The 24,303-nt window shown below is 45.0% G+C and overlaps 1 protein-coding gene across 2 annotated transcripts in view; it reads left to right on the forward strand.

Moving 5' to 3' along the window:
* Positions 1-17,296: 17,296 nt before the first annotated feature.
* Positions 17,297-24,303, forward strand: part of GPR50 (G protein-coupled receptor 50) — a gene marked incomplete at its 5' end in the record, with an annotated part of 75,235 nt that continues 68,228 nt past the window's right edge. Inside the window, 2 exons of one of the 2 annotated variants that reach the window (XR_014215353.1) lie at positions 17,297-17,820; positions 21,492-23,732. Of the gene's footprint in view, positions 17,821-21,491; positions 23,733-24,303 lie in introns of those variants that run through there. The other variant, XM_082207304.1, reaches the window with a different exon arrangement.

Here is a 24,303-nt window from a genome sequence, read left to right on the forward strand (position 1 = left end):
TTTACCTTTACCTTAACCGTCCAGGGGTCCCTTACCTTTGCTGGGTGGAATGAAAGAAAAAATCATGGGGAAAGAAGATGCTATTGAATAGGGATCAGCAAGTGCAGGGCCCCAACCCCTTAGAATCATAGAGTTGGAAGAGACCACAAGGGCCATCGAGTCCAACCCCCTGCCAAGCAGGAAACAAAGGAATGAGGTTTGGAAAAATAAGCACCATGTATGTAGCCAGGTGACTTCAGAGGGTGGGATTTGAGTTGTCTTTTTCCAGCAGAACCAGTTGCTGACCCAAAACAAAAATCTCTTGTGATGGGGGCGGGGGAATAATAAAAACTAGCGTTTCCCATGAAAAAGCAGTATTCGAAGCAGGATACTTTGTGTTTCAGGAGAACCCAATTCCCCTCCACTTTCCATGCTTCAGTCTATTTCAGGCTGTGTATGATTATGGGTCATTTCTAAAATATGGAAGAACTACTGATAAGAGGTGTGGATTCTGTAGAAATGCGTGGCTGGTAAGCTTTTGACACGGCTCTAAAGTGTGGGGAATCTTTGGCCCTCTAGGTGTTGCTGAGCTGCAGCCACAGCAAGCATGGCCAATGGCCAGGGGTGATGAGAGGTAGTTCAGCAACATCTGGAAGGCCAAAGTTCACTACATCTAAATGATGGTGCAGCGGAAGAGTTGGAATGACTGCAAGCTCTGGGCTCAAAAACTCTTGACTTGAATCATATTTCAATGAGATTCTTGGCTAAGGACTGGATTGGTTGTCCATACATGGCAATACCCTAGTTTTTGGTTTATTGTGGTGTATGTGTTGGGAGATCTCTAGAGTGCATTGCACTTGCTGCGTGTTCCTCATTGCTTGAAAATCCTTCTCAGGTGTGTTCTTACTTTTAAGTGCTTGCAAACATTTCTGCCCATCCAGTTACCTGATCTGTTCCTTTTATGGGCTTAGCCAATGTGGAATCCCCCAGATATTTGTCCAGATTCCATCAGCCCCAGTCAGTATGGCCAAACAGTCAAGGGTGATGAAAGCCCAGCAACATAGGCAGGGACCAGGTTGGGTGTCTGGCTCAACTTCATACCTCTGCAAAGACCCTTTATTTTGTATGCTGCTTCTAATAATAATAATAATAATAATAATAATAATAATAATAATAAATTGGCAGGCTATCCTCTTTGGAACTAATGGCTGGCACCTGAATGCTGCCGGTTTTGAACTGAATGGAAATATATATATGGCTGGAAGGTACTGTAGAGATGGGGCTACCTTTGTATTGGAAGTGACGAGCGGTTGACAAGAGAGCTTTTCACCTACATGATTCTATGGGAAAGACCTCCATAAAGCAAACAAAAAAGCCCCGTTTTATTTCATCTTCCCAACACTTCCTTACCTGTCAATTTTTGTGTTTTGCGCGATCTTTCACGGGACAGGAAAAGCCGCTTCTGGAAATCCAGCGGGATCTGGCAGACATTTAGCACTCATTACTGTGTTAATTGTTTCCGGGGTGGGGGTGGAAATCCCATTGCAACCCTGTTAACTCAGAAAATCGTGGGAGCTTTTTTGTCATCTTCCTTGCAGTTTACACATTGTGCTGTTCCAACACCATAGAAAAAAAATTAGTGTGGTGTGCTAGCATACCGATCAAAAGCCACAGTTGCATGATGGCTGGGAATTGCTATCTGTAGCCGATCTTCTGTTCTCGTGGGGCAACTTGCTTCTCCATGGAGTCACATCAATGCAAGTCTCCGGGCTGTGTGTGTTCTCAGTGACTTGTCATCCACACCTCTCTCCAACCAAGGAAAATCCCTGGTTCTTCCTGCAGGGCAAATTCCTGTGCAATTACCTAGAAGCCATTCCCATGCCAATTCTGTGTGGATCAATTCTGGGTCCCGAGTATCTAAAATATTGTCATCTTAGGAACTTAACAGTGAACTTGTTGCTCCTTGTTCAGAAAATGGCATCATCCATGCACAAGCAGCATCAAGCTTGTGGGGAAGACCCAAGTTTTGCAGGAAAACAAAAATGGCGGGGTGGGGAGCCAATTTGCTAGGGAGGGAGACGGTAGATGAAAGGGAGTCTGCTGGGAAAGGCCATGGCTGTCTGGAATCATGAGCATATTTTGCTGGGGGGTCACACTCATCATTTCCAGTGTATGTATTTCTACTTAGCAACAATTATTTGCCACTTAGAAAAATGAAAGAACTATTAAGTTTTTCTGCCCTGATACAGACGGGTAGGACCTCCTTGCCATAGCAATACTTTTGTTTTGCGATTGGCTGAGTGGTGCAAAGACTGGCACAACCCTCTACGAATAGGTTTTTTGCAATTACTCTTATTGGGTGGGTGGGACATGCCTTGAAATGCAGTCAAGCAATCTGTTGAAGGAATTATTGGTTGCACAAAGAGGAATAAATATAGGAGGTGATGATGAGGGCAGGAGTTCCCAAACAATGTGTCACAAGTAGAAAGTGCATAAGGAACAGTGGAAGCTGCCTATATTTTTCTGATAAGCTTTCCAGAGCAGAGCTGAGGAAACTGCTTAGCTCAAGTGGAGCATCTTTGACAGGTGGGTAAACCCACTTATCAATCTCTTGACATCACTATGACATCTCATGATACACGGGTTGCCACACCCATCTATCTAATCCATTGCCTGCCATCCTGTCTGGGCAGGGGAGAGGGAGGACTGAGCTCTTTTGCAGCACTCCCCCCCCCCTTTAAATTTGCTCTTAGAGCATCTAGACTCCAGAGCCTCAGGCAAGAGGACGTTTTGACACCACCTGCCACCTGATTCCTTTAACTGGATATTTTTGGGTTGAACCTAAGACTTTTTGCTTGTAAATTAGGTTCTGTACCACCAAGTGATCATCCCTATGAATGCCATATCTGAGCTCAAATTATCTTTTTGTAAAGGAGGCTGCTTGCTGTGCACCTGTATGAATAGTTGTTCTGTACTACCACTCTCTCAGTCAGTCACCGTTGGAGGATGTTAATTCTGTCCCATCTTTGCTTCAGGCATGACTGGAACATTTGCTTGGTCATGTAGTGGGGCTACAGAAGGAGAAGAAGGTGCCTGCTGTATCTCTGTGTGAGTTACCGCTCTGAACTTGCCTTCTTTCAATCATGCAATACACCAGGAACAGTAAGTTACATAGGAACATGGCATGGGGAACTTAATGGATATCTGATCTTTCTTTATGACTTCAAAATAAGGTAAGCTAACCTGGCTGCATTTGGGGATCTGCCAGCTCATTCTGCTGGGTGCCTCAAAGCCCCACCATGATGGTACCACTTTGCAGGTGTAAGACTGTGGTGGGTCTCCCTTTTTATTTTTTTGGGGGAAAGGCTGTCCCAGTGGTCAAGTGTCTGGGAAATGTCAGTCAAGGTGCATTTCAGAGGAACATCTTGACACCTTTTTTAAAGAAGTTTATAGAACATGCAACTTTCCTCTGTTAATCATTTCCTTTTGTTCTTTGCAAACTTCGGCCTGCCAGCGTTATGCAAGAACCGGTAGCTGATTTGCTTGGAATCATTTTCATTTGAGCTATGGGAACCTCAAGAGACAACTTAGAGATACACATAGCCCAGACGGTAGAAGCCCCTTTTAAGGTCCACCGTTTGTGCTCACGAGCTGGGCTGATCACTTTCTTTCTTTGCATTATTATTAGGCTTTAGCACACTTGAAATTTGACTTGGAGTTGTGGGTTGGTGCTTAATGCCAGAACAGGACTTTGGGGGCAGAAGTCCAGGGCTTCGCTCAGCAGAATGAACAGAGGGCCCTGAAATGCAGCAGGCCTTGATAACCACCGGTTGGGTAACCAAGCTCTTGCTTCATATGGGTGAAGCAATGCATGTTGCCATCTAGACCGACTATCAAGTTCAGAGTGTAAAATAACCTGATTGCAGCACTGCTGGTTTTTTTTGGTATGGAGTTAAGTTTCCTTGGTATAGGAGGTTAAGCTCTTGATAGCATAAAACTTGCTACTCCTTGAAATGCAAACAGGAAAATGCCTGCAGAGACTGCAGTGGTTTTGTAACACTTAGGTTTGCTGGGCATTCTCAACGATTCTGGTATCAGGTTGTCTCTTGGACAAAATAAGAGGGTGTGAAGGCAGGGCTACAGGATGCACGATGCTCTGAATCTAATTTTCCAAGCCAATATGATTTTTAAAAGAAAGGAACAGTGCCTTACCCTGAGTTAGTTCGCACATAATGCTAAACAAAACTATAGCTTAGTAGTGTCACTGTACCACTGTTATAAGTCATGGTTTGTTTTGGTATGTTGTCTGAATCTGGGCTTGTAGTTTGTCTTGCTCCAGATAAACCAAGCTTTGTTCTTGGGTTTACAACCTGTAGTTTTGGAGGAGATGACAGTCTAAGCCACATCCATTGTTTAACTCTCAGCAACAGGAGGAAGGAGGAAGGAATATTGCAGAAATACTTTGTAGAAGAGAAAAGGCACCGAATGAAAATAGAAACACCTAAGAACCACAAGTGCAAAGTGTTTTTGGAGGGCTAGTTGTTTCAGTAATAGGACACAGAAGTATTTGCTTTATTAAGGCGATCTCTTTTAGCAAGACAAAGTAAAATGCTGATGTTCATTTGCATGTGTTAATTTTCCTGCATGTGATAATTTAAAGGTGTGCTATTGTCTAGTGCTGGGAGCCTAGGGGCTGATGGCTGAGGAAGGCTGGGAAGAGCAGAGGAGGTGATAAACTAAGAAACAGGAGACCTGGAAGGGGTTGGTGGTTTGAGGTGAGGACAGGACAGGAGGAGCATCTGGAAAACCATCATATATACAGGAACCAAGACCAGGGAGAGTTTACTCTTTACAGGGAAGGGTAAACAAATGTGATATTGAGCGTTGCTGAACTTGTATTGAACCCGCAACCATATGGATTAGGCATGGGGTATTTTGCAGGGCTGGTCAAAGAAGAGAATTCATGCACTGCCCAGAATACTCCTGGCTTGGGCTACTGTTCTGTTTTTACGACTTGGTAATATGCATGCATCTGCCCCCATTCATGAGAACAGAGCAAGCAGGGTGACCTCTGAACCTTCACGTGCAAAGTGTACATTTAAAGCAGAATTGCGTTAAATCACTAGAAACAGTTGTGGCTTCTTGGAACAATCCTGGGAACCCTAGTTTGTTACGGGCGCTGAGAGTTGTTAGGAGGCACCTCTTCCTCTACAGTTTCCAGCATCTACTCCAAAGGATTAGAAGGAGCAGAACTGGGGGAAATTAGTATTTTCTTCTTCTTAAGTGTGAATTCGTCAGCCATTATCTTTGGCTGCCGCTCTGTGTATATGACTGACTGTGTTGCCTAGCAGCCATCCTTATCCGTCTGCCAATGTTCCAAAACAACAACAACAACAACAACAACAACAACAACTGAGGGGGAAGGTTCTGGCCGACAGTGCTGGCTGTGGTGGATGGCCTGAAGTTATGCTAGACCAAAAAATCTTATGGAAAGGACAGCACAGCCAGGCTGCACATGCTATATACATTTAAAAGCACATTTACCACCTTAAAAATTCTGGACATTGTAATTTGTTAAGGGTTGCTGAAAGCTGTAACTCCATGAGGGGCAAACTGCAGTTCCCAGAATCCTTTGAGAGGAAGAATGAGCTTTAAATGTGCTTTGAAGGCCCCAGAAACCTGGTTTATTGTGCTTTATCAAACAGAAACTATTTTATCCATATTTACAGAAAGGCAACTGAGTAGTCATATGCCTCTATTTCACCTGGTTCTAACTGGCTAAATCCTCTGGAAGCTTTAGGTTCCCTTCCCTTCCATAATGCTGCTTTCAAGGAGGGAGTAAGGTCTTACCCACTTCCTAAATTGCACAAAATTTATTCAGCTGCCAGCCAACCCCTTAACAGGCCCTGGTAAGCAAAAGGACTAACTTTGTTATGCCACAGCTACAAGAGAGAATGGAGCAGAACATGTGCTTTGCATGCAAAAGTCTCAGGTTCAAATCCTGCCATCTCCAGGGCTAAAAAGAAAAAACCATTGGAGAGCCATTGTTCAAGTATGAACAATACTGAGCTTTATGAACCAGAAGTTTCCTATATGTCAGTTACGGGAAAATCTCTTGGCTCCGAGGGTCCAGATCCTTGCCAGAATTGGCCTCATGTGCTAAATGCATCTCAATCACCCGATGCTGCAATGATATCAGGTGACTTGGCACTTTGAATTCCTAAAGCTGGGACTTCAAAGCACCTTGCTAAAATGGAAGGGAGGAAAAAACCTTTGTTTTGGCAGAGGTTTCAGTGCAAAATCACTTCCTGATCACAAGTGATCTGCACTGAAACCCCTTTCTAAAACGCAGGTCTGTCCCACCCCGCCCCCCATTTTAGCAGGGTTGTTGTGGAGGCTAAGGGGTGTTTGTGCGTATAATGAATTGTGTATACGACAACAAGCTCTTTAGAGGAAAGGTGCAATACAAATGCAATAAATACATAAAAGATTTTTATAATCATAATTATTATTATTATTATTATTGTTGTTGTTGTTGTTGTTATAATATTTATTTATTTTATACCCTGCCCTTCCCAGCCAAGACTGGGCTCAGGGCAGCTAACGCCAAGTATAAAACAATTGATTAAAATACAACTTAAAAACAAGATTAAAATACAACATTAAAATGCAGCCTCATTTCAGGAGAAACTCAAATCAAAAACTTTTTGGGGATGAAAACGTCAAATCTTCACTAAGGCCAACTATCCAGACTGGTCCTACGTGGGCCAGAAAAGAGCCAGGGAAGTCCCCAAGTAGGAGTTCCATCACAGAAGGAGAAAGGAAAAAGGATAGAGGGGAAGGGGATCAAGTTGATTCCAAGCCAAAGGCCAGGCGGAATAACTCTTGTCTTATAGGCCCTGTGGAAAGAAATCAGATCCTGCAGGGCCCTGGTCTCATGAGTCAGAGCGTTCCACCAGGCCGGGGCCAGAGCCGGCTTAGCTATACCAGGCCTTATACCACCTTTCTTAGTAGTATCTCATGGCTGTTCACTCCTCCCAAGGAAGAGGTGTCCATAGGACTGTAGCCTCAGGTGAATGGGGTTCAGTCCTCTTAAATCTGTTACGTTTCTGTAGATCTTTTATTCAGCACATATTGGAAGAGGGACGTTCTGAGTGCCCAAATCTTATCTAAAGCAAGTGCAAAACATTCTCTTGCTCCTGTGGTTTCCAAATGACCCACCACTTTCTATGGACCTCTTAATAGTATTAAGTGCCAAGACTGATACTCAGTGCAAAGTGTCAAGTGTTTTCTTTCCTTTTTTAAAAAAATGATCTTATCGATGAAACAATCTAGTGCTGAATCAAAGCTATGCACATGCTGTGCGTCCCCATTTCCATTGTATGTTGAGTGGCTGGGTACATTTGGTATTGAGTGACTGGGACACACACACACACACACACACACACACACTGTGTTCTGAAGACATTTCACACAGTTCCTGTGATATTAGGCTCTAAGGAGCACTTGGGTTGCCAGAGCACACTGAAGTGAGCTACTGCAGCGAGTGAAATATTGGAGCTGTTTAAAAAGGTGACCCCTTATCTCGAGCACTGAAATAGCATGACCTACAGCAAGGAGCAGCTACTGTATTTTTTGCACCATAACACTCACTTTTTTCCTCCTAGAAAGTAAGGGGAAATGTCTGTGCGTGTTATGGAGGGAATGCCTACGGGTGGCATGCCTACGGATTTTCCTCCTCTAAAAACCATGTGCATGTTATGGTCGGGTGCGTGTTATAGAGCGAAAAATACGGTACTTAGCCTGCTGCGAGCTTGGTGTAAAATAACCCAACAGAGGTTTCTTTCGTGCTCTCTGTGTGTTTCGAGGGTAAGGGGAGCACAAAATCATGTGGTTCATAAAGGGGTAAGGGGAGCACAAAATCATGTGGTGCTGTGTTCCGAATGAAGCTGCTAGATGTGGTGGCAGTGAATGAGCATTTCTACCTATGCTGCAGGCTTGTGCTATTTTGCGCTGCTAGAGTGATCCCTTCCAATTCTACATTTCCATGATGGTGGCTTTTGTTTTCAGCAAAGTGCATGTGCATTGCCGGCAGCCGACCAACTCTCGCTTGAGCTTGCCACTTTCGTCTGTCTCACTCTGGCATTCATGCCTTCTATTTCGTCTAATTAATTAAACCAAAGTACTGATATGAAAAAAGAACCAGCTTAGCTCCTTCAACAGTGATGAGAAGGTCTCTAGGGAGGAAGGTGCATGGGGAGGAGGGAGAGACCTTAGATTATTAATTGCTTCATGTGCACCCTGGAAAGGGCCATGGCTTCTGCATGCATCTGTTTTGCATGCAGAAGGTCTCAGGTTTAATCTATGGCACCTTCAGTTAGGGCCTCAGTGGTGCACCTTTGGAGACTTCACCTAGGGCAAAAAAACATGTCCAGCTCCCCCCCCCCCCAGCTACAGTTCTGCCCAGCCCTAAGTGAAGGTGCTCTCACCTAGAAACTCCTAGAAGCTGTCAGCATGTGACAGTGGCCACACCCTGGGAACGGCTTTTGACTGGCTGGCTATACCAGGTGAGGGTAGCCGATGGGTCTTAAGCCCTTGGTCAGTTAAGGACTTTCCCTGCAAGCAAAGACAGGCTCCGACAGATTGAGCGAACAAGACCCAACAGTAGGTCCAATGGTCAAGAGGGCAGATTCTGCATGTGGTTTAGAGGGAAGTGAGGGGCAAAGGGGACTTGCCCATCTAGGAAAAGGAAAGTTCAGGTCCTAAACTTCCGCTGCCTCCCAGGATATCTTTGGAAGAAGAAAAAAGCTAAGGAGTAAACCCTACACAAATCCAGAGGGTGGGGGGTTGTTATCTGGGCAGCCCAGGACCTCCATGCACACTGCCCAAGCAGGCCTGTGCCCCCGTGGAGGTCGCTTCAGTGCTGCTAATGCAGCAATTTGACTTCAACAAATGTGGTTTGTTACAGGGACTGGGAGACCCCATTCCTCAGTTAGTGTGTTGGTTTCCAGAGTTCCATGGGAAGAGGGATTGTTAAGCCACTCTGGGAATGTTAGCTCAGGGAGGGGCATGCAACTCTCAGCACCCTAAACAAACTACAGTTCCCAGGATTTTTTTGACACTGCGTTAAATGTAAGCTGCAGGTGTGGCTATGGTTGTTGCTACTGTTAAATAACTGGGAGTCAAAATGATTGCTGATCAACTGCAAATCACCCCAAGGTAGATCCAGGAGAGCTTCTGCTCACTCCTGGCTTAAAGGATGCAGGCAGACTGAACAACATACATAGCTCTGACACCAACACCTTGCATTCAATTCCTGCTTCCTACAATATGCTGTCTGAGGTAGCTGCTTCATTGTCTAACAGTAGGGCTGGTCCTGCTGATGTCAGGAATTTGTTCCCCTGCCCAGCTAAGGATGAAGTAGGCAGAGGTGCATCCCACCAACTAACGCCAGTTGTTTTGCAATGCTTTGCAGGATGTGGGAAGGGGAGAGATCCTTAGGAAGCCAGCATAAAGTGTAAATTAGCTGCCCAACGGAGCACTTCTCTCTCCTCAGCTTGGAAAATGCAGCGTTCAGAAATGCCCAAACCAAGGCTCTGTAATGAAGAGGAGGTGGAGGGGAAATCTGCATATGGCGTGTGTAATGCCTTTATGAATTGGGTCTTTAATAATTTACATGACCAGTTTAATATGTTGAATACAAATTATCCCTCTCATATGCTGTGCTGACAAACATAAAAATGGAGTAATCAAAGGCGTAATAGCACTACAGCAAAAAGACATAAAATGTCACTGGAAGGCTTAGGATAAGTTATTGCAGGCAGAGTGTGGCTCTATGAGTCCCTGGTGCAGTTGGATGCAGTGCAATTTCGTCTTCGCACTTTGCATGCGGGTTCAAAAAGCCACTGCAGTACAGTAATACAGCATATGTTTTCACATGCCGTCATTGATAACAGTGTTGGTCTTTTTAAAAAGAGAATTATTCTCTCTCTCTCTCTCTTATTAAAAAAAGGCAAGAAGAGTATCATAAAAACAGTAATTACAATGTTTTGCTTTGGCATCTTGTGGGTTGCAAAATAAAATAAAATAATTCCACTCCTATCTGCTAAGTGCAATCCAATTCCCCCCTCCCCATGATTTGACGGATTTAGGAGTGTGGTATTATCTTGCCATCTTCAGGTAGTTGCTGAGAATTGCACGTTGCCCTGACAGCCATCTGGAATGCTGGGGATAGCAGTTCTGTTAACAGTGCAATGGGATGTGGGATGCGTTAGGGCTTTTCACAGTTTCATACATCAGCTGGGGGGAGATGTGTGAGTTATCCTTTCATCTCCCAATATACTGGAAACCTTTGTTCCAGGGACATGGGAATGCTAAAACTGTCCAGTCACATGTCCTTGGCTCCCACACAGAGTGAAAATTGTATTTGCTTAATAATAATAATAGCAAGAGTTGGGTAGAATAATAGAATCACAGAACTGTGGAGTTGGAAGGGGTCCCAAGGGTCATCTAGTCCAACCCCCTACAATGCAGGAATCTTTTGCTTAGTATGGGGATCAAACCCTGAGATCAAGAGTCTCATGCTCTACCAACCAAACTATCCGAGCTGTTGACCCGAGTCAACAGTGTGATGAAGCAGCAAAAAAGGCTAATGCTATTCTAGGCTGCATCGACAGAAGTAGAGTGGCCAGATGAAGGGAATTATAGTCTCACTTTATTCTGCCTTAGTCAGACCACACTTGGAATACTGTGTCCAATTCTGGGCACCACAATTTAAGAAGGATGTTGACAAGCTGGAACGTGTGCAGAGGAAAGCAACCAAGATGGTCAAGGGTCCGGAAACTAAGCCTTATGAGGAGCGCTTGAAGGAGCTGGGTATGTTTAGTCTTAAAAGAGGAGACTGAGATGAGATATGATGGCCATCTTAAAATATCTTAAGCAACCTTGTTGTCTCCTGCTCCAGAGGCTAGGATCTAAACCAATGGCTTCAACTTACAAGAAGGGAGATTCTGACTAAACATCAGGAATAATTGTCTGGTGGCAAGAGCTGTTTAATAGTGAAACGGACTCCCTTGGGAAGTTTTGGGCTCTTCATCCTTGGAGGTATTTAAGCAGAGTTTCAGTGGCCATCTGTCATGGCTGCTTTAGTTGAGATTCCTGCAGGTTGTTGAACTAGATGACCCACTAGATGTTAAGACTTTGGGTCTATTAAGACCCCTAGATCCTTTTCGCAGGTCCTACTGGCAAACCAGGTGTCCCCCATCTTATATTTGTGCAGCTGGGTCTTCCTGCCTAAGTGTGGAACCTTAACATTTATCCCTATTGAAATACATTTTGTTAGTCTGGGCCCAGTTTTCCAATCTGCAGCTAAAGTAATCTTGAATCCCAATTCTGTCTTCTGCGGCATTAGCTACCCCTCCCAGTTTGATTTCATCTGCTAATTTGATGAGAATCTTCTCAATTTCTTCACCCAAGTTATTCCGGGTTGATGAGGAACCATTAGTGAGCATTGTTTGGGTTCGTTCAGTCAACCAGCTACAAATCCACCTAACAGTTACCTCGTCCAGCTCACATTTTACCAGCTTCCTCGCAGGAATATAATGGATGGCTTTATCAAAAGCCTTACTGAAATCAAGATACAGTATGTCCACAGAATCCCCCTGATCCACCAAGCTTGTAACTCTTTATCCAATGGAAGGGAGGAAGGGAGAGTCATCTGGCATTACTTGTTTTTCAGAAACTTGTGCTGGGTCTTAGTAATCATAGATAATGGGTAATGAATTCCATACGAATTAAAGAGATCTCATTTTTTGGAAAGCATGGTTCTTCTCCTACTCATAGTAGTGGCATGTTATTTGGTAGTGTTTTGTAACATAATTTTTACAGACACAGAACAGGTATTATGTGGCACCTGCAGTAGTGCCAATTCTACTGATTGAAGTGGACGAGTTTGCACATGTGAGGTAAGGTAGTTAGGTTATTGCAAGACTTGGAATATCAGTGCAAAGTAGACAACAAACAAACCACCTTTAAATAAAAAGAAAGCAACAAAATGAACAGGGTGCATATTATGTGAGCCCATGTGTTCGAAAGCACACATTTAATACACGTACCTTTTGACATTTTATGAAATGTCCTAAGCACATAAGTAGAGCCTGGCTGGATCAAACCGAAGACCCATTTAGTGCAGCATTTTTGTCCCCATGGTGGCCAACCTATGGCAACGCCGTAATCGGGACATGAGTGCAATAGCATCCCTCCTGTTTGCGGTGTTCAGCAACTGGTAAAAGATACCCAAGAGGTATCTTTTATACTTCCTGCTGTTGCCGTGCTGTTACGATGTTTATCGCGTAGGTAAAGAAAAACCTTGTAGTGTTGTGTAATATTGGCCTATCAAACTGGAACCCCTTGTAAAACATGTCCCTGCATGCAACAGGTAGCCATTTATTCCTTCTTATGGGGAAGGTGCACACTGCCGTTGTGTGGAACAATGTTTTATTGCTCACTAAAATGGTTTATTATTAGATCACATAGTCATGTCTGAGAAGGAAACATTCATAGCTCCATTCCATAGTGATGTCTTTAGAGAGAAAGGGGGAAATCTCTCACTAAGCCCTTCGCATTCCTCCCCACAGAGTGTTGTGAGAATTGTAGTTTCCTAGCAGGAGGTGCCAGTGCCAGGCTAATTTGTGCCTCAGGCAAGCCTAAGTAGTCCCACCTTGTCCCCCCCAAATGGCTAACTTCAATTTTCAAAAACAGATGTCTTATGGGGGGGAAAGGAAACCACAAAGCCTGAAACTTCTAAATTGATTTTAAATTGCAAGAATATGTAACACAACAGCCTTTTATTATCTTGCTCAAATATGAAAGAAAATGATTTAGCACACAAATCATTTTGAATAATCTTGTGATGTTAAGATTTAAGCCTCTTAAAAGTTTCAATTCCAGGCACATCAAAATTCACATTGCGTGTCTTTCCTCTGCAAATTTTGCCACCCATTTCTCCTGGTCAAGTGCTGATGCTTGGGCATGTTCAGCTGGTAATAGTTGCCAAGCCAACAAGTCTCTTTTGCAACATTATTCAGCGCATGCAAGTTTTTATAAGGTTTGAGAAATTGCATTCACCACTTGCCACTGACACTGGAAGTGTGAGGAAGATCCTTAGAGCAACAGAAACATTAGGTGTGCTATTCAGGAGTTTTTGTTGTAGTATGAAGACAAGCATTCCTTGCGGCAGCATGGACTTTGGGAGTCTTCAAGGGATAGCTACATATTCACGGTACAGATTTTCAGCATCAATATCTTTGTTTACATTATGCATCAATGGTTTTTACAAATTCTTGCAGGCCTTAAGTACATCTTCAGTATATATAATTTTTGAAGATGCCAAATAGAGGAAGCCAAATAGAGAATTACCACGGAATGCCAAGAACTCTGATAAAGCAATCAAGCATTCCATATATATATAGTTGGTTTTCCATGGAGCGGTTAGTCCTGCAGGAGAGCCAGCAAGAGTGCAGTTGGATCCCACATTCCCAAAGATTAATCCCCTTTGGGTTCCGAGGTTCACAGAGCCTTTGTGTGACTCCCCCCCCCCCCGCAAAGCTCAAGGCTTCCCCAGAGGGCTAGCCTTGTGCTCCTTTCTGATGGCCACAACAGACCAGAAGTCCAAGCATTCCAATATTGGTTGCCAATGTTGTTCTTTCCTAACTTTCTGCTGGTTAATAACATCAGCTGTTCTCTCACTACCCCCCGCTTTGATAAGTGCAATTCAAGTTCTCTCCAGGTTTGATAAATGGTCAGAATTGTTCTCATGTAAAAACAAAATTGCACCAATGTTCTGACAGTCTTTCGAATCTGTTTGTTGCAGGTTTGATGCACCTTTTGTGTTTTGCTGAACAATTTACAGCAAAACAAAAATGAAAAACAAAACGCAATATCCTTTGAGATTGAATATATCAACCATTAATGGCACATTTCTTCACCATTTACTAGTCTCCCAGAGACATCACCTTGCCAACAAAGGCCCGTATAGTTAAGGCTATGGTTTTCCCACTAGTGATGTATGGAAGTGAGAGCTGGACCATAAAGAAGGCTGATCGCCAAAGAATTGATGCTTTTGAATTATGGTGCTGGAGGAGACTCTTGAGAGTCCCATGGACTGCAAGAAGATCAAACCTATCCATTCTGAAGAAAATCAGCCCTTAGTGCTCACTGGAAGGACAGATCGTGAAGCTGAGGCTCCAATACTTTGGCCACCTCATGAGAAGAGAAGACTCCCTGGAAAAGATCCTGATGTTGGGAAAGATGGAGGGCACAAGGGGACGACAGAGGACGAGATGGTGGGACAGTGCTCTTGAAGCTACCATCATGTGTTTGACCAAACTGCGGGAGGCAGTGGAAGACAGGAGTGCCTGGCGTGCTCTGGTCCATGGGGTCACGAAGAGTCGGACACGACTAAACGACTAAACAACAACAACAGTCTCCTTTTCTAGTCTATAGGAGAAAATCTTCTTTTTAGTCTTTGGGGAGGGAAATCATGTGATACAACCTGCTGCAGTCCCATGTTGTATTATAAGCTGTTGCAAATTATCACTGCAATAGTTAAATCAGCCATAGCTCACCAGAAAAATGTAGACATTTTCTAAATAAGATTAATACATGACTGTAAGCTTTAAAATTAATATACAAATGCCCTTAATTGTATGTGTCTTCAATCAAAGGCCTGCAGGGTGGCAACATGAGAAAGGGCCTTTTCTGTGGTGGCTCCCCATTTGAGGAATGCTCTCCCCAGGGAGGTTCATCTGTCTCCTTCATTATACACCTTTTGGTGCTAGGCTAAGAGACCACAGGACCACAGCTTCCCTATTCTTGCTGTGCAGTCACCAAGTGGGGTTGGGCAAGATCATGGCTGAGGAACTTGTGTCCCTCCAGAATGTTGGATTCCAAGTACTATCAATTGCAACCAGCATGACCAGTGGTCAGGGACAAAAAGAGTTCTAGTCCAAAACAGGGTCATAGGTTCTGGAGGGTCATAGGTTCTTCAGCCTGGGCAGTATAAACATAGGTCGCTTCCTATTCCATGCTCAACTTCCTCAGAGTGGTCAGGTGAACAGACAGCAACTGAGCTGTGATTGCACCTTCCTCTTGCTGCATGCTGACATGAAGTAAGCTGAGTTGTTATTATTTATTGATAATATTTATACACTGCTTACTATGCAAAATTCATAAGTGGCTTGCATAAAACCCAGTAAGGTCAGTACTAAAGAAAAGGGAAATCCATACATAGCATTGTAAGAATGGAAAACGAAAACAGAGAATCCATCAATAGAGCATTCAGTAAAGCATCAATAAATATTGAAACAGACCAGCTTGTTGATCTGCTGGTTGTACAGCTAGGGCTGCTTGGCTGATTAGGATGATGACTTGGTCCAACAGGAGAAGCAGGGCTGGACAGAGAAAAGTGACCAGAAGCGGTGGCTGGCCGGCCTGGCAATCTGCTGTTGCAGCTGCCACCACCAGTCCCCAGGCTGGCTTACCAAATTTTCTGGCCACCCTCCTGCACCGCTGCTCCTGGTGTGCATTCTTTCTCCTACTTCCTCTTTATTTATTATTTTGACAATTTATATACCACTTAATTACAACGCTTTCTAGGTGGTATGTAGGTAAGGTAAAGGGACCCCTGACCATTAGGTTCAGTCGTTGCTGACTCTGGGGTTGCGGCGCTCATCTCGCTTTATTGGCCGAGGGAGCAAGTGTTTGTCCGCAGACAGCTTCCGGGTCATGTGGCCAGCATGACTAAGCCACTTCTGGCAAACCAGAGCAGTGCACGGAAACGCCGTTTACCTTCCTGCTGGAGTGGTACCTATTTATCTACTTGCACTTTGACGTGCTTTTGAACTGCTAGGTTGGCAGGAGCTGGGACTGAGCAACGGGAGCTCACCCCGTTGCGGGGATTCGAACCACCGACCTTCTGATCGGCAAGTCCTAGGCTCTGTGGTTTAACCCACAGTGCCACCCATGTCCCCTGGTATGCAGGTAACTCAGCGCAATAAAAATAAAGGCTATAAAATCAGAATTCAGTTAAAACACTGCTGGAATAAAAAAGTACTCAGTAGGTACCAGAAGTCCAACCAGGCGTGTGTGTGTGTGTGTGTGTGTGTGTGTGTGCGTGAGAGAGAGAGAGAGAGAGAGAGAGAGAGAGAGAGAGAGAGAGAGATCTGACCTCAAGTGGCAGGGAGTTCCACACACACACACACACAGAGAGAGTTTTGGGCACAGAGTACTTGAAACCACTTGGTGAATTCAAGCTGCACTTCCAAGCCATGGCGATGCAGCTGCCTCAGGCAATTATCATTTTTGAATCCTGAAAGGGCACCATATATTTTTTATATATCTGATTAACTTGTTTTTACTGCCAAGCAGATGTGCTTGTTGGATTTTCTTCCATGCCCAGGCTTGACTAATTTGGACCTTGATGTTGGGGAGAGGGTGGGATTTCCTGTTTCACTTCAGAAAGCGGGGGCATAGTGTGGGGACTGCTGAGGGGTGGAGGGAGTAGTGACCCTGGGCACACAGTTTTTGAGGGAGTGCAAACCAGGGCCCCCCCAAACAGGTTTCCCCAGCCTGGTGTTCCTCTCTGCCCGCCAAGGGCCAAGTCGGCTGGCCAGGTTCCCCTCTGTACAGGTGGGCAAGCAGTTCAGTGCAGCCCCTCTTTGTTCCGGTGATGGTGGGGTCATTCCAGCGGCATCAGTGGTGACGGCAGGGCTGGCATCCCCCTGCCCAGTGTGTGTGCGCCCTGCCTTCTCCCAGCATGTGAACATGCTCCTGCCTTGGGCACTGGCAACCAATGCTACACCACTGTCAGAAATCAAAATATCTTGGGAAGATGACACGCTCACAGTGTTCATGGCAAACTAGTTTAGTCATAAAGTATTTGCTGTTTTTTATTGTTTTGTTAATCCCAGAAACAACGTGCCTGCAGTACCATCAGCAAGAGACTCCTCAGGCACACACAGAAAGCTCTGGGCTTGATCACTTTCCTTAATAAAGTTCAGATGACTTTACGCACATTGTTGTAAACCTCTTCATGCATGGAGTACCGGTAAATGTCAGAATGTGACGCATCAACATCTAGAGCCGGCCACCGTCTGTTTGCTGTTCAGCACTAGGCGTTGGAAGGCTTGCATTCTGACAGTTAGTGCAACATCTCCATGCAGGAAGAGATTTTTAATTATGTGTGTAAAGCTATCAGAATGTTATTAAGGAAAAATTCAGTAAACAAACAAAGAAACACATGCAACTGTTTTGCAGCTTCTTCTGCTTCAAAATATTTCCAAAGAGTAAGGAAACCACCTCTTCGGAAGGAAATACAGTTATCTATTCCCCTATTCCAGTCAAAGAGCAGAAATGAAAAGCTTGCTGCTGCCCTGTTTCCCAAGCTGGCGTGGTCTTATTTCTTCAGGGGAGCTAGAGGACTGCATATTGGCTTTCTGCCTTGTTTGGATAACAGATGGCAGATTGCTACTGCTTGCACCAGAATCTATGCTTGGAAGTCTCTGGCTGTGGTGTAGGGCATTTTCCTTCTTCATGCAGGAGGAAAGACAGAATTGCAAAGCAGGGGTAAGGAACCTCAGGCCCAGCTTCTGAGACTCTGTTCCACGTGCTCCTTTACGTGCGTAAGATGTGTCATGAGACAAATTGATTAATTTACCGCTGCATGACAAGATGCACTCTTGAACTGGGATCACACCTCTTGCTTGCCTGGGTGAAGATTGAAGAGATGTGCAGATAAGACACCTCTGGGTCTTGCAGGACTGGGATGGAGCCAACTGTGCGAAGGTAAGAACTGCATAAGTTGCTCCACCTAGTTTTTACCAGTTGTAAACCTGTGGTTTACAGGAGAGGAGAGTTGCTCCTGCACTCAGGTCCTCTTTGCATGCATCCCACAGGGATCTGGGTAGCTGCTGTGAAAACAGGTTGCTGGGTTAGAGAGTCCCTGGGCCCTGATCCAACAGGGCTCTTTTTACGTTACACATGCAAGACTTATTCTCTGCTTCCGAACGCCACAGGGACAGTTTGATAAGGTGGGGCTCAACAGCATGGATGTTGTTTCTTCTGTTTCTTTTAGAATGACTTTGCTGTTCATTGTCACTATCCTCCCCACACCCTCGCTTGTCCCCCATTTATCTCTTCTGACCTATGCATTTTCAGCAATGCCTTTTAACAGAGCCTGCTGCTGAGAACATAATATGTTCTTGTGTACATCCATTACGCTCTCACAAAGCAATTTGTTCAGGGCCGTAAAGCCCAGTTCCTGTAATTGATGGAGCGGTTGGGCAGGGGGGGTGCAGAGGGAGGATCAGCAATAAATTCCTTAAGAGGAAACCTCTCCAATAAAATAATAGTCACCTGCTCTTATCAGGTGGATTCTGATAATAAAAAATCAGCATTGGAAATGTTATGCAGCCAGCCCACATTAGGGTCCCGTTTACAAGCACACTCCCCAATTAAGTGCTCAGGGTCTTTGAGTAGGGAGCGTGTAAATATTCTTCGCCTTAATTTCTCTGGCATGCTAGTGGCAGCTTCAAAACAGGATGCACGCTGCCAGGTCCTCATAAAGTTTCCAATAAACCAGTGGCGTAGCGTGGGTTGTCAGCACCCGGGGCAAGGCAAGTAATTTGCGCCCCCTAACCCGTGGATTTGTGCCCCCTAACCCTAACCCCCAGATGTTGCGCCCGGTGCGGCCGGGCCCCCCTGCACCCCTCACGCTACGCCACTGCAATAAACTGTTTCAAAGCAGTCACCGAAGTCACCGGTGGTGGTTGGAATTCATTGGGAACTGTTATCATTTGCCTGGGAAAATGAGCCTACACAAGTTGGCTGTTAGGCAGTTCCGCACCCCCAGGTGACTTATGGGGGCTCAAATGCTGCCATAAGGTAAAAAAAAAAGTCCAGTCCAGTTAAGTCCAGTCAAAGGCGACTATGGGATTGTGGCGCTCATCTCGCTTTCAGGCCGAGGGAGCTGGCGTTTGTCCACAGACAGCTTTCTGGGTCATGTGGCCAGCAGGACTAAATCACTTCTGGCGCAAGAGAACACTGTGACAGACGCCAGAGCACATGGAAATGCCGTTTACCTACCCGCTGCAGTGGTACCTATTTATCTACTTGCACTTTGATGTGCTTTCAAACTGCTAGGTTGGCAGGAGCAGGGACCGAGCAATGGGAGCTCACCCCGCCATGGGGATTCAAACTGCTGACCTTCTGATTGGCAAGCCTAAGAGGCTCAGTGATTTAGACCACAGTGTGTCATAGGGGCATACCAGTGCTTGTGTGCAACCTGCTTGTCCTGTTTGTTCCCCTTCATGTGGCAGGGAAGCTGACCGTTCTTTTGATTTTCCCACAATGCACCTGATATAGCCTCGCTTTCAGCCATTTTGGAAAATTGAAATTGGTGTGTGGATCCTCAGACCCAGGCACTGCCGCCCATCAAGGGAGTGGGAGTGTAAATCAACAGGCTGCCTCACTATTAGGGGACTATACCAGGGACCTAGCATAGACCCTGCTGTTATGTATGAGGCCCCATATAAAGCATTGCCGTACACCTTTAAACAGTCATGGATCCCCCCCCCCAAATCCTATAAACTAGTCTGTTATTCCCCTCAGAGAACTACTACATCAAGAGTAGCTTCACAGGCAGTCCCTCTTTCCAGGGAATTCTGGGAATTGTAGCACAGCTGAGGGGAAGAGGAGTCTTTTACCAGCTCTGCACCCACAACCAACTATAGTTCCTGGGATTTTTGGAGGGAAGCTGTGACTACTTTCAGCAGTACGATACTGCTTTAAATGCATAGTCCTAATGGGGCCACACATTCATACCCAACCTCTGCTCCAAGAAGCTCAAGGTGGCGTATACAGTTCTTCCCTTGCTCCATTTCATCTTCACAACAACCCTATGAGGTGGGTTAGGCTGAGAGACAGGAGGCTGGGCCAAGGTCACCCAGTACATTCAATCCTGGTCCCAGCTGCTGCTGCTGCTGCTGCTGCTAGCCATCAGGGTCTCCCCTAGTTCCTTGGAGCGGCAAAGGTGGGCAAAGTCTCTGAGCACAAAGAGGCCATGCTATGTGCTTCTTGCCAGATGTTTACCAGTTGGAAGGGACCTCGAAGGTCATCAAACCCAACCTGCCACCAATGCAATAAATCTGCAGCCAGGATCCCTGAAAGGTAGCCATCCAGCCCTTCTCTAACGGGGGAGAGCCTACCCCCTTCTGACGCAGCCTCTTTTGAACACTTGTACCATCAATTAGTTATTCCAAGTGTCCATTCTTGCAATTCCAGCATATTGGTTTGGGTCCTATCCTCAGCATGGGACACGGGTGGTGCTGTGGTCTAAACCACTGAGCCTCTTGGGCTTGCTGATCAGAAGGTTGGCAGTTCGAAGCCGCATGATGGGATGAGCTCCTGTAGCTCTGTCCCAGCTCCTGCCAACCTAGCAGTTCAAAAGCACACCAGTGCAAGTAGATAAATAGGTACCGCTCTGGCGGGAAGGTAAATGGCGTTTCTGTGTGCTCTTGCACTTGTCATGGTTGTTCCGTTGCGCCAGAAGCGGTTTAGTCATGCTGGCCCCATGACCCGGAAAGCTATCTGTGGACAAACGCCAGCTCCCTTGGCCTGAAGTGAGATGAGTGCCGCAACCCCATAGTTGCCTTTGACTGGACTTAACCGTCCAGAGGTCCCTTACCTTTACCTTTACCTACCCTCTACAGCAAGTCTTCATCCATCTGATGCCCTTCAGTTGTTGTTGGACTACTGCAACTCCCATCAGGCACAGCCAACAGGCAAAGTTGATGGGGCTTGTAGACCAAATCATCTGAAGGGCAAAGACTGTTCCGAAACAGCATAAAACAAAATTGCTGTTTGTTTGTGCATCCCTCGGCATGTAACTTTCTGCCCCAAGTGTGTGTCTCTGACGGGAAGGAGCAACAGGGTACGTTCTTGCTACCTTGCCCTGTAAGATATCCTGGCGGGGCAGTCGCCTGTTCATCTTCAGAGGAGGTAAAATACTTCTTCAATTGATGGAATGGTTGATTGACTGTATTTTTGTGCTGCTTTTCATTAAGGTGGATCTGAAAGCAGCTTGCAAACAATAAATAACAATAACAGAACAGAACAAAACATCACAAATCTGGCATAAAGCATATGAAATAATTTACAAGTCATCATTAAAATGATTGCAATCTATAAACCACTATTAACAAAAATAAGCTAAACATCACAATTGCAGCAAAAGTCATGTTATATTATTAACAAATCAATACGACATTTATCATCTGTTGGGATCCGCCCCCAGAGAGGCTGGGGCAGCCCAGTCGGAAGGACAGCATATACTAATAATACTAATACTAACACTGTACTACATACTACTACTAATAAGCCATACGAACAGCATTGCAGGTCTCTGTGTAATAACTGTATTTTTGTGCACATGGGGATGAGTGCTTTTCTTCCCTCAGGTAAAAGGGCCCACACCCACTGCAGAAGCTGTTGAAATATTTTTGCGTTAAGAGAGAGGAGCCAGGGAAGAAGGCAGGCAGGCAGAAGAAGAAGAAAGGGAAGCATGAAAAAAATGGACAGGCCTGTTGTGAGTCCTGCCTCCACACAATTGCTCTCTTGTCTCCTTGCCTATGCTCTTTGCATTCCGCTTTTAAATGCATTCTCCTATGATGCGTCATGAAAAAGCCGAGGGGACGGGTAGCAAGCCGGTTGAAAAAGCTCTCCTCTTTCTCTAATTGGAGACAGATCTTGAAGACAAATGGAGCCACTGTCCTTTCTTGCTGAGGAGGAGGAGGAGGCAGCCTTCTCATGTGACCAGCATAGCTTTCTCAGGCCCTCACAACTGGGCCATGTTGACAACCAGGACGCAAATTAAGTCCTGCAGTAAAACCCATTGTCAGGCAATTTATGAGTGGGAAAGAGAGAGAGGGAAAGAGAGAGAGAGAGAGAGAGAGAGAGAGAGAGAGAGAGAGAGAGAGTTTCCCCTTGATTTATATAGAACCATGGCTTGTTTTAAGCTTTATATGCCAGCCACAACTTTTCACACTAGGCCACAGTGTGCCTTTTAATATGAGTAACCTTTAGCCTGTGCAATCCAGCAGTCTGCTATCATTCAGGTTACGTGATTGTAGAATGTGAGGGTTTGTGAGTGAGTGAGATGCTAACCATTCACTACTCTCCTTTCAAAAGTATAAACAGGCTTCTTTTAGAGGCAACTGGGTCTTAGCAGTGCCTCCGATAACACCAGGCAGCTGGGAATCCTGAGAATTACATAGAAGAATCCACAGAGTGATTCCTTCCTAAACAGTTTCCACCCTCCCCCTCAGTGTCAAACACGTTCACTTTCGTGTCTCTAGCCTAGAAAATTAACATTTTAAACATTTGATTGTTTTTTGCCTGTTGCATAACAATCCCTTCCCTTGATTCCCAACCCCAGTGACACAAATTAACGAAATAATTTTGGATCCAAAAAGCTACACATATGTCGGTGTGAAGGATGGGAAATCTTTAGTCCTTCAGGGACACTTCCAGACTGTTGCCATTTTAGGTTGGTGATTCAGTCACATACCTGCAAATTCAGATTGTGCAGTTAAAACTGATTAGGTTGTCTTACACGACAAACCTCCTTCTCCTGCCAAATACCTGACTTTTTGCAGTAAGGAAAGTGATGGGGAAACGCGCTTGCTGTGATGCAACGTCATCTAGCCTTCTCGCAAGCAAATCAGAGTGAATGCTCATTGAATGGCCAGAAGGTCATCTGCAAGCAGCTCAGACGTAGCTGGACTCCCATTTGTAATGGAATAATTCCATCCCTGAGTGTCTGTGGTCTTCTCCACTCTTCTGCTTCTCACATTGCTTTCCCCAGAAAAAAACCTGCTGCCCACCACTGAAATGGAACAAACATCAATTCTACCCACCCACCCCCGTAGCTTGACATTTATTCTAATTCAGTGGTAAACAGTGAGTTTTTCCCAAGTAAAACAGCAGGACAAATGAAAAGTCTCTCAGACACACGTTTTCTAGGCCTGGGTCAAGGGAAAGTGTCAGCTCTTTGAAACAAATACTAGGCTTAGGCAGAGGACCTAACTGGACCTAATACTCCATTGTGATGCACAGACTAAAGCGGACATTGACAGCTCCTCTGTTTTTGTGGGAAACTGTAAGTCAGCCTTCTGCAACCTGGCGTCCCCAACATGTCTTGCACTCTAACTCCCATCAGCCCCAGCCATCATTGCGTCTGGTCCAGGATGATGGGAGTTGCAGTACAAAAACAGCAGGAAGGCACCAAGTTGAGGAAGGCTGGTGTATATGCTATATCTCTCACATGCTATTTTCTATTTGTTGGGAACAAAAGTGTAAAATAATAATTATTATTATTATTCTACGTCTTTATCAAAAGTTGGTGGATTCATCATCAAAGACCAGATAACAACAGAGTTATGTACTGAAGTTCTCACCCTGGGCCAACAGGGGGATACTGTAGATAGTTATGCAAATGAAGGGTCGAAAGTGACGTTCAGTGAATGGATGGATACTGTAGAGAGTTATGCAAATGAAAGGTCGAAAGTGACGTTCAGTGATTGGATAGTTTTAGAAAGTTGTTACAGTAACGAGGTACTGGAGCTCTATAGAAGCAGGCTGACTGAGCCCTTCAGTTCAGTTCTGTTTCATCTTACAAATAAAGAGCTGCTTTGGAAGAATCTCTGTGTCGTCTGATATGTTCACCCACAACTTAACAAACAGTATCTCCTTGACCAACTGTTAGTCACCTCTATGTCTGAAAATTGGATTTGCAGAATCTGGATTCTAATTTCTGCTCTGCTGGCATGTTTACTAGGCACCCTAATGTTTGGCTTGGTCTGCTTTACAAGGTCGTTGTGAGGTTCAAAATGCTGCTCTCAGCTCTGTCCGGGAAGTGAAAACGAGGCAAACATTCCTCTGTTTAGCAGGAAGAATTAAATATTGAAGTTACTCTAGCAGCTAGCATGACCCTTGACAGAGAGAAATCAGAGAAACTCTTATGTATAATTCAGCCATCACCTTACCGACTCTTCAATTAGTAAGAACCTTTTGGAATGAAATACTAATTTGAAACATTTTGTCCTCAGTGTGCCGCCCACTGCGATTTCAGTGTGTCAGTTTGTAAAACTTCACATTAGAGCTGCTGTCGCTTCCTTTTAAACTCGTCCCCTTTTAAAGTGAACTAAATCTGGGTCATTCCAAAAAATTATTTCTAATGGTGCTAATTCAAACCCACCTCCATAGACCAGG

Source organism: Podarcis vaucheri (assembly GCF_965113315.1).
Source record: "Podarcis vaucheri genome assembly, chromosome: Z".
Classification (NCBI taxonomy): domain Eukaryota; kingdom Metazoa; phylum Chordata; class Lepidosauria; order Squamata; family Lacertidae; genus Podarcis; species Podarcis vaucheri.